The sequence below is a fragment of the Crocuta crocuta genome, unplaced genomic scaffold, assembly GCF_008692635.1.
Source record: "Crocuta crocuta isolate KB4526 unplaced genomic scaffold, BGI_CrCroc_1.0 scaffold20, whole genome shotgun sequence".
In the NCBI taxonomy this organism is placed as follows: Eukaryota; Metazoa; Chordata; class Mammalia; order Carnivora; family Hyaenidae; genus Crocuta; species Crocuta crocuta.
The window spans coordinates 1,999,423-2,008,100 of record NW_027527932.1 but is presented as its reverse complement, the minus strand read 5'-3'; the positions used below and the strand labels follow the sequence as shown (position 1 = coordinate 2,008,100).

Genomic DNA, 8,678 nt, shown 5'->3' with positions numbered 1-8,678 from the left:
GCCCTGTGCGCTGCGTCCGGAGCTCGGGCGCGCCTGCTGTTCGGACCGCCCCTCAGTTCGAATACAGGATTTTCGTGCGCTTCTGTGGCTCTTCATTCACAGTCTTTGACGTTTCTTCCGTTTTTGGTAAGAACATTAGCAGTAAACTAGGCGTTCCGTTCGTCTGTTAGCGTCCACTGTCTTCCTAACATCGGGAAAGCTGCCAAGTACAGTTTTTTGTTTTAAATAACAACGTCTTGGGGCGCCCGGGTGGCTTAGTCGGTTAAGCGTCCGACTTTCGCTCAGGTCATGATCTCGCGGTTCGTGGGTTCGGGCCCCGCGTCGGGCTCTGTGCTGACTGCCAGCTCAGAGCCTGGAGCCTGTTTCAGTCTGTGACTCCCTCTCTCTCTGACCCTCCCCTGCTCACGCTGTCTCTCTTTCTCTCTCCTAGAAATAAACATTTTTAAAAAGTTTAAAAAAATAAATAACGTCTTTTTTGAAGGATTGTTTTTAAGGAAAAAGGACTTCTAATCAATACTTGCTCAAATTTCTCATGACGTAGTTTTAAAATCCTGTCTTCTATTTAGTTTATCATTGTAAAGATTTACAGACTTTTATCGGCGAGAGTCACGGGTTTTGTGCCCGTGTAGATGCTGCTTCCGAAGCTTTCTGAGTTTACGTGCATCTACGTTCCACAGGCCGGTCCGGGAACGACGCATCCGCCGCGCGCGATACCTTCACCGAGAGGACTCCAGAGTCTTTCACGATTTGCTTCTGCCACATAGCTCGTGAGTTAAAGTCTCAGGGAATTCGAGAACCTTCTAACGGGGAAAGTGTGGTTCAGAATGAATAGCTCCAGGGCGCGTGGCCGGCTCGGTCCATGGAGCCTGCTGGTCTCGATCTCCGTGTCCCGGGTTCAAGCCCCAGGTTAAGTCAGCATAGACCTTAGTTTAAAAACAATTAAAAAAAAAAAAAACCCAAAAAACCTCTCGGGCTGTGTTCTACATAATTGTCTCCAATACTTCGATTCCTAAGTGAATTTAAAATCCAGTTACGTCTCAAACTACTTTGTCTTTCTTCTTAATTATTCTCTTCTAACAAGCTCAAGAACAGGAGCGAAGTAGAATAGAAAAATGTCCTTTTCCCACCATTTCACCTACAGCAAAAACGAGTGAGAAGTGATGCATAATTTCTAGTAGTAGAAGCACCAGCCTGATTTTTAGTAATCTGCCAGATCAACCAACCGCTGGAACTTAGGGGAAAAAAGGAAAAGTTAAAAAGGAGATTGTGGGGGCGCCTGGGGGGCTCAATCGGTCGGGCAGCCGACTTCGGCTCAGGTCATGATCTCAAGGTTCGTGGGTTCAAGCCCCGCGTCGGGCTCTGTGCTGACAGCTCAGAGCCTGGAGCCCGTTTCCGATTCTGTGTCTCCCTCTCTCTCTGACCCTCCGCTGCTCCCGCTGTCTCCCTCTCTCAGAAATAAAATGTTAAAAATTTTTTTAAGGAGATTGTGATACATTTACAGTAAGAAAAAAGGCTGTAAAAAATATAGGAAATCCAAAGGTCATAGACAGGTTAAACATAAGCCATTTGATTGAGTAAATGATATTTTGTTCAGTATTGTTATTAAAAACAATAGCCCAGGAAAGTAAACCTGCTATTTTTTCTAAAATCAATTTATCAAAAAGGGAGAAGACAATTGGGATTTTTCCCAACTAACAACTGATGACAGATTTTTGGCACTGTTCAGAATATATATTCCACAGAGTCCTTCTCTTTTAGCAGTTCAAAATCTAAAGTTAAATATAATCATGCCTCTGACATTAAAGTATTGAGAAGACTAATTCTTCGCAAACTGCTATTACAGAGAGTTAGATGACTGGCATTAAAAGACAGGGGATGTGGTCACAAAAATATAATTAATTTCATAAGCACCAATGGACTACAAGCCTCGGGAAGTTTAAGATTTTAAGAATTTATATTCCTATACTAAAAATCTATGAACTTGACACCAGTAAAGTTATACGATCTGCCGTTATGAGTCATTGGTAGTTCTGAGCCTCAGAGAGCTTGCCACAGCACGCAGCTGGAATGTGGTTTCTCAATGACTGTGTTGCTTAAGACCAGGAATCAGTTAAAGGCAGTTTCATTTCTTCAACTATTTATTTACTTATTTTAAAGTGTTTATTTATTTTGAGAGAGAGAGAGAGCATGTGCACATGCACAAGCAGGGAAGCAGCAGGGAGCGAAGACAGATATTCCCAAGCCAGCCCTGTGCTGTCAACACAGAACCAGATGCAGGGCTTGATCCATCTCATAAAACCTTGAGATGGTGACCTGGGTCAAAACCACGAGTCAGACACTTAACCGACTGAGCCACCCAGGCACCCCATTCACTTATCTTAGAAATATTTTCAGAACACATACAATGTGCTAGAGACAGTCTTAGCAATGGATTCAAAAATACAAGAAAACATAATCACTGCCCTTAAGTTTGTGGTCTGGTATTGTGGTTTCCAAATATTGTGGTTTTTGACCAAGTTGTTATTTTAGGTTAAAAAAATTTTTTGAGCACACAGTTCTGTTGTATGTATATTATTTATTTAAAAATTCTATACACAGGGGCGCCTGGGTGGCTCAGTCGGTTAAGCATCTGACTTTGGCTCAGGTCATGATCTCACAGTTCGTGGGTTTGAACCCCAAGTCGGGCTCTGGGCTGACAGCGAGCTCAGAGCCTGGAGCCAGCTTCAGATTCTCTGTCTCCCTCTCTCTTTGCCCCTCCCCAACTCATGCTCTGTTTCTCTCTGTCTCAAGAATAAATAAGCATTAAAAAAAATTTTTTTTAATTCTTATACACATACTATCAAACTAATATGTAGACTTAAAACATAACAAAATAGAACATTTTAAAGGATGAGAAATAATTATAAACGTACTTGTATGTATCTGGATGAAAATAAAATTGTGTCCATTTACATTACTTATCAAAAACTGAAATTCCAGGGGCGTCTGGGTGGCTCAGTCAGTTAAGCTTCCGATATCAACGCAGGTCACAATCTCGCAGTCCCTGCATCAGGCTCTGGGCTGACAGCTAGAAGCCTGGAGCCTCTTCAGATTCTGTGTATGTGTGTGCCTTTCTCTCTCTCTGCTCCTCCCACCTCTCAAAAATAAACATTTACAAAAACCTGAAATTCCAGATGGATTAAAAACACAAGTGTAAAAAATATCAAAAATCCTTTAAGAAAATCTTGGTGACTGCATACAACAATATAGAAGTAGAGGAAACCTTAAACAAGGCTAGAAACTCAAAAGTTAAAAAAGAAAGAAATGAACATATTTCATTTGTTTTAAAAACCAATTTTTTTGTATGGCAAAAAAATACATGAGCAATGTTAACAGACAATAGATATGAGGGTAAAATTGTAACTCACTTGACAGATAGAGGTTAATCAATCAAAATTGGATTCTAATTGTCAAGGAAGGAATAAACAACCCTATAGAAATTGGGTAAAGAACAAAAATTAGTATGAATCAAGAGAAAATCCATGAGGCCAATAAACATGCAAAGATATTTAAACTCACCTATAATAAGGGAATGCAAATTAATGTGACAATGAGAATAATGGCAATGTTGATCAGAATGGCAAAAACTCAAAATGACACAAAGCTGATGGCAGGGACTGATGGGTATGAAGAGAACTCTCAGGTTTTGCTGTGAAAATGTAAATTATAAACTTTTAAAGAGCAGTCTAGTAAAATCTGTTTTTTTTATTTTTTTTAACATTTCTTTATTTTTTAGAGAGAGAGACAGAGTGTGAGCAGGGGAGGGGCAGAGAGAGAGGGGGACACAGAATCTGAAACAGGCTCCAGGCTCTGAGCTGTCAGCACAGAGCCTGATGCGGGGCTCGAACCCACAAACCGTGAGATCATGACCTGAGCCAAAGTCGGACGCCTAACCAGCTAAGCCACCCTGGCACCCCCCAACCCCCTCCCAGCAAAATCTATCCTAAAAAATAATAAATTTTTTGACCCAGCAAATCTTCTTCTCAAGAATCTAAAGCATAAAAATCATCAGTATAAAGAGACATAAGAACAGGGGCACTTGGATAGCTTAGTCAGTAGAACATGGGACTGTTAATCTCAGGGTAGTAAGTTCAAGTCCTACGTTGGGTGTGGACCCTACTAAAAAAAAAAAAAGGTTAAAATAAAAAAAAGACGTAAGAACAATGATGTTTATTGCAGTATTGTTCATATTGGGGAAAAAAACCCCACCAATAAAAAAAAACCCAACATCAAATGAATACATACCAATTGTGAAATGTTTTAGTAAATGATGGTATATCTACAGGCCATGGACCATTATGAAAAATATATTGGAAAACACTTAAGGAAATGAGAGCTAGAGGAAGAGATACAGAGAAATTTCCAGATTGTTAAGTGATAAAAGTTACTTCAAAGTATATATACGTACTATGGTCCTGTTTTTGGAAACAATAACAAATCATATCCTCCCATCCAACTACTAACCGGGCCCGACCGTGCTTAGCTTTTGAGATCAGACGAGATCAGGCGCATTCAGGGTGGTATGGCTGTAGACTAACAAATCATATCCTACACATGTTTATGTAAGTGTGTATCATTATACGTTATTCTATGAGCATGGAAGACATAGAGAAAGATACACTCTAGGTTTTCAGCATATATTACCTGAACGGGTAGGATAGCATCTGGGACACTAGGTGCTCATCATATGCAAAAAAATTAAAAATAAATTAGCTTTATTGGGGGTGTAAATATAATTTTATACATAATATGATAAATGTCCATTAAGTAAAATCGTATGTAAGTGAAGTGAAATGTAATCAACAAAAATCTAGATGGTATTTTGTAGTTTCAAGGAACTACTTTTGCAAGTATGAGAGTGATAAACTTGAGGCAGGAGTATATATTGTTAAGAGGTAAGATGGGAGGCTGGTGAAGTTACAGAAAGACTTACCCAGTGACTCAATGTCTATAGGATCTCATTCAGGAAAGCTACATAGTGCCATTTGGGTCAAACAAATCTTGACTTTGACCACATGCTGGTTCTATGCCTTTGTATTAGTCACTTGGCTACAAGGACCTCAATCTCTTCTAAAAAAACAGATCGTAGAAACTGCCTTCCAAGATTGCTTTAGAAATCAACAATAGTGTGAGAACGCCTAGCCCACTGTCTAAAAGATGTTTCATAAATGTACATTTAGTCCCAATTCTCTCTGTATAAAAACCTGCTCTCCTGATAAGAGCTAATTTGTAATGGTAAAATTCTTGAGTGTTTACTGATACTAGCAAAATTTACAAAAGAAACATCACTGGTCACCTTCAGAGAATATGAAGAAACCAACTCATTTTTCTGAAAACTAATAATGAAGAGAATCAAAGCAAGCAATAAACCTGCCTTTTTTTTTTTATAATTTTTTTATGTTTTATTTATTTCTGATAGAGACAGCATGAGCAGGGGAGGGTCAGAGAGAGAGAGATACAGAATCTGAAACAGGCTCCAGGCTCTGAGCTGTCAGTACAGAGCCGGACGTGGGGCTTGAACCCACGTGAGATCATGACCTGAGCTGAAGTCGGACGCTTAACTGACTGAGGCACGTAGGTGCCCCAACCTGCCTTTCTTATATTATATTTCAGGATAACAAAATAGTTGATATATGTTAATTATTCTGAAAACTGGTAAATATTAAAGAACAAGCATTCAATTTGCTTTTCCTTACAAATGTGCCTCAAGGTAACCAGCTAATAAATGACACATACAGCCTCACCTTGACTCAAAATGCCCCTTACATGGGCCCTTCATTGTCCTACCCAATGGTCTTTTGCCAGTTAGGTTTTTCTAGATTCTAACTCAGAATCTCCTAAGGCACATTTCAACATGTTGTATTTTCTATAGACAGGCAATGGGAGCTGGAGAAAATGCAGGACTAGAGAGAAAGAGTCTTGATTTTCAAGCAAGGTATATTGAAGACTTGCAAATTATTCAACCTATCTCACCAAATGGGATTGCCAATAGACCTAATATTGGCCCAGGTCTTGGTTTCTAAGAATCATTCCAGTGCTCCTTGGGGAAGTGGCTGACTCTAATACTGGGGCAGGAAAAATACAAGATCAGCTTGGAGACTTTTGTAGTTCAAGAAAACAGAATGTGACCAAAAACCAAAAAAGACACAGGAGTCGACCGAAAAGAGTTCCCAGTGGCTAAAGCCGGAACAATTTGAGCAACAAAATAAAAATCATAATATAAAATATAAACAAAATATAAAATACACACGACTCGTTAGAAATAAATGATTGAATGTAATAAAGAGGCAAAATAAACAAATCATACTTAGAGAAGAATTCTAAATTATGTACATATTTCACTCCAGGAGATAAAGTTTAATCTCTTATGACCCCTTGGGTGGGTAGGTATAGTGACTTGCTTCCAAAGAAGAGACTATGGAAAGAGGGTAAAAAATGCAACTCTAGGGGCGCCTGGGTGGCTTAGTCGCTTAAGCGTCCGGCTTCGGCTCAGGTCATGATCTCACAGTTCATGGGTTCAAGCCCCGCGTCGAGCTCTGTGCTGACAGCTCAGAGCCTGGAGCCTATCTTCCAATTTTGTGTCTCCCTCTCTCTGACCCTCCCCTGCTCACGCTGTCTCTCTTTCTCAAATATAAATAAAACATTAAAAAAATTTTTTTTAAAGTGCAGCTTTATAGTGGAGAAGCTAGTAAATACTAACCTGGTCAGATGATCACAGTTAACATCAGCAGAAATAAATCATGCTAGTATCATGTACCCTATGATATGATGTGATGAGAAGGACATCTCAACGTGTGAAATTTCTCTCAAACCTTATAACCCCGGGCTAATTATGAGAAAAAGAGCAGACATATTCAAATCAAGGCATATTTTATGATATATCTGACCATACTGCTCAAAATTGTCATAGCCATATCAAGATTATGAAAAGGAAAAATGTAGAAACTGTAATAGACCAGGAATCTAAGTAAGGAGGCATGATGACTGAATGCAATGTGGCATCTTGGATTGGATCCTGGAACAGAAAAAAGGACATTAATAAAACCTGAATAAAGCCTGGAATTTAGTAAATAGTGAGGTATGAATGTTGGCTCCATAATTTTACAAATGCATCACAGTAATGTAAGATGTCCGCATCAGGGGAAACTGGGTGAGCAGTAGGGACCTGTTAACTATCTTTGCAACTCTTCTGTAAATCTAAAATTATTCTAAAATAAAGTTTATTAAAAGCAAAAAGTGAAGCAACCTGCTCATAATTTCAAGTGTGATGACTAGAAGATTCTCCTCTACTTTCTGGCTCAGCACATTTTGCACGCTTTCTCATCCACCAGCCACATACTTCTGGTGCCAAGTGCCAGGAGACACAACGACCGGCCTTTTGTGGGCGAGACGGCAGACGACCGGGCTAGCAGTATTCTGGGAAGCCGTTCCAACAGGTGACTTGGCCTAACTGGTCACTAACGTAGCCTAGTTCACGCAGATCCCCCAAATGCCCAGGGTTGCTAGTGGGCACGGAGCACGCAGAGAAGTGTGAAGACAAGGAAGCTGGAAGGGAAAACACAGGTAGGTCTGAACCAGCCCGTGTGAAGGTTTCCTAAGACCTCTTCCTACTACAGAGTAGAAAACCACAGATGACCTCGAACTCAGTGCTAGCATCTTGGGTCTTAGAAAGGCTGCTCCAAGCCAGGGGGCCTGAGCACAAATTTTACTTGGCTCTCAGTAAATCTACCCTTTAAAGACCTCACAGGAAACCATTAAACTTTGCCAGAAATGCCAGGACCCTTCGCCTCCACTCCTTCGGCTCAGAAGCACCCACTTTCGTCAAGCGTCAGCTGAAGCAGCCCCTGGAAAGCGCTCCCGAGCCGCTGGGCCGGCCGAGGCAGGGCTCCCGGGCTCCCTGCACCCCTCCGTGCCAGCATTTGGCTAAAAGAGTGTGTTTCCATCTTCCTGTTAGCACGCAGGCACACCCAGGGCGTGGCTCGCGGCTTTTATAAACTCTGCTGTCACAATGGGCCACCAAGCCCGGGCCGGCTCAACGGCGCGAGGCTCCTGAAGCCGGGAAGCCTCGCAGCAAGGGCGTGGGCACCGGGGACGCGCAACGGCCCGGCGCCGCCCGCGACCCGCGGGACCAGGGAAGGCGAGACACAGCCGGGCAGCAGCGCCCTTCTGAGGGCCGTAAAGAAACGCGGGTCTACACACGCGCTCGTGCGCGGCCCCCGCGTCCCCGCCGTTTCCCTCAGCTGTGACACGTAACGCTCCTCGCGGCAGAACTGCTCGAAACCTAGTGTCCCAGGACATTCGACTATTAAAAAGCACGTGTCCCCACGAAGCCGACTAAACGGATGGCGTAGCTGAAGACAGTAACACCCCCATCCGTGCTTTGTACACCGCGCACCCTCAACCCCCTCAAACACCCCCCGCCCGAGACGAGGGTCACGTGGAAACTCTGCCGGGTGAACACGAGTCCCAACAGCGTGGGAAGAAAGGTCTCCACGTAAGTCGGCTTAACAAGGGCTTAAGATTCCCACCGTCTTTCAGGGTAATACACACGGCTACAATCAGAAGGTGGGTCTTGCTACGCATTTGCAGAAACGGGTTTAGGAACAAAGCGCCTTCCAGGTCAGAGCGGTGGGGAGGAG

The 8,678-nt window shown here is 42.3% G+C and overlaps 1 protein-coding gene across 1 annotated transcript in view; it reads left to right on the top strand.

Moving 5' to 3' along the window:
• Positions 1 to 7,999: 7,999 nt before the first annotated feature.
• The window catches only part of MTFR1 (mitochondrial fission regulator 1), a 62,473-nt gene continuing 61,794 nt past the window's right edge, over positions 8,000 to 8,678 (top strand). Inside the window, exon 1 of the mRNA XM_077751827.1 lies at positions 8,000 to 8,604. The gene's annotated coding sequence lies outside the window, so the exon portion shown is untranslated. The remainder of the gene's footprint in view (positions 8,605 to 8,678) is intronic.